The sequence below is a fragment of the Penaeus japonicus genome, unplaced genomic scaffold, assembly GCF_977035675.1.
Source record: "Penaeus japonicus unplaced genomic scaffold, GWHDUDI00000001_assembly GWHDUDI00000023, whole genome shotgun sequence".
NCBI classification, from domain to species: Eukaryota; Metazoa; Arthropoda; class Malacostraca; order Decapoda; family Penaeidae; genus Penaeus; species Penaeus japonicus.
Window position 1 is genome coordinate 917,176 of NW_028234425.1, and position 2,487 is coordinate 919,662.

Below are 2,487 nucleotides of genomic sequence, written 5' to 3' on the forward strand. Positions count from 1 at the left end.
ATTATACTATAAAATCATATATATTATGTTTTCAGTGTTCATAAATCTAATCATGCAACCACACTGAATATCAGTCTGGAAAATTATTCGTAATGAAAGCCAAACACAAGTTATGTCACCACCAATGGTCAAGGCCACACCAGGACGCCCAAGCGGTTTAGGTACCAACTAGTAATTACCTCTCCGAATTGTTGCCAGATATATGTATACCACTGCCTACTATATATATATGTATGTATATGTATATGTATGTGTGTATATGTGTATATGTATATATGTGTATATGTATATATATGTATATGTATATGTGTATATATGTATATGTGTATATATGTATGTATATGTATATATACTTAAATAAATTATAATGCATGGGCACATTATAATTCACGTGCATGTGTGTGCACGCGTGGACGCTGATGTGTATGGGTGCTGTATGCATGCATACGGGCGTAGATAAACGCTTGGAGTATGTGCATAATTGCTTTTTTGTATATAAAGGCGTCTACGCTGTACATTCTGCATATCTATATATAGTAACGAATATAAGTGCGGGCACGGGAGCGCGCATAAACATGCAAACATGCATTGTTGCGTAGGCCCTGCACGTATATAAACAAATGCCCATTCTCACTTGAGTAGACCGGAAGGTCGTGAGATAGATCGGTGGATACAAAGATCTCCTAATAACATGCGAGACTAACTCAAACGTGTTATTGGAGATTAATGGTACCTCCGGACTAAAACTACTCCCCCCACCGTGCACAAGGCCGACTGGTGGGGGTACCAGGCCACACACCTCTTAAATATGATTTCCCAGTCAAGACAATGGCCCTCATTCCCCGGAAGCGAAGGAGCCCCTGGTCACGGCGGCGATCAGGATCGCTCCGGAGAGCAAACAAGAGTCAGAAGTAGGTTTCTTAGTTCACAAGCGACTTGAAAAGAATGTTAGGGAATTCTATAGTGTGAGCGAAAGAGTGGTTTCTGTAATACTGAAACTAAACAACAGATATAGCCTAAAAATTATCCAAGTGTACGCTCCTACCAGCAGTCATAGTGATGAGGAGATAGAGAGCTTCTATGAAGATGTGCAACCAGCTACCGATAGAGCAAAAACCCATTTTACCGTGATTATGGAGGATTTTAATGCCAAGATAGGAATAAGGGAAGATGGAGAAATATCGGTTGGGAAACATGGAATAGGCACCAGAAATGAGAGAGGGCAAAGGTTGATAGAATTCGCCGAAGCTCGATCCCTTAAAATTATGAATACATTCTTCGAAAAGAGACCCGGGAGGAAATGGACATGGAAATCACCATCCGGCATTAAAAACGAAATTGACTTCATAATCACCAATAGGCGTGACATCGTACAAGACGTAACCGTTGTCAATAAAGTAAATGTCGGTAGCGATCATAGACTGGTCAGGAGTAGAGTTAAGTTACAGCTAAGAAGGGAACGAAACAAGCTCATACAAAAGCCTCTCGCTAATCTAACCAACATCAAGAATAGGGCGACGGAATTCAGTATCAACATCCGAAACAAATACTCAGCTCTCGAAGAAGATCTTGACATAGACCAAATGAACGACCAATTCAGTGAGATATTAACGGAAGCTGCACTTGAAATAGGGGGTAAAGACGAAAAAGAAAGGTTCAGTAAGCTTTCGGTAGAGACGAAAGAGCTTATGAAACAGCGTAAGGAAATGAAAATAACATCAATCAGAGACAAGATAGAATCAACAGAGCTGACTAAGACGATAAACAAGAAGAAGAAAGAGGATGTACGCAAATTTAACATACGAAAAATAAACGAAGCTCTGCTTGCCGGCACCAGCCTTAAGGCAACAAAGAGGAGGCTCGGAATAGGGAAAAACCAAATGTACGCAGTAAGGAAACCCAACGGAGAGGCGACATACAATAAAAATGAAATTATCAAAGTAATAGAAGACTTCTATCGCAATCTATACCACTCAAACGACCAACCACATACGGAGACAAACACAACAATTGGAGATGTTCCAAACATCACAGTAGATGAAGTAAATAGGGCACTAAAAAGCATGAAAAGAGGAAAAACACCAGGAGAAGACGGCATTAGTGTAGATCTTATTCAAGACGCATGAGAGATTGCGGCAGTAAAGCTGGCCAGTCTTTATAACAGATGTCTAGACGTCGGTAAAATTCCGAAGGCCTGGAAAAACGCAATAATAATTTTAGTACACAAAAAGGGAGACACAAAAGACTTAAAGAATTACCGACCTATAAGCCTCCTCTCAGTAATCTATAAACTGTTCACAAAAATCATCACAGCCCGTACCACTGATACATTAGATTCAAAACAACCCAGGGAACAGTTAGGGTTCCGCAGTGGATTCTCAACTACAGACCATATCCACACACTAGCTCAAATAAGGGAGAAAACAAACGAATATAGGAAGCCCCTGTGTATGGCATTCGTAGATTATGAAAAGGCATTCGACTCGG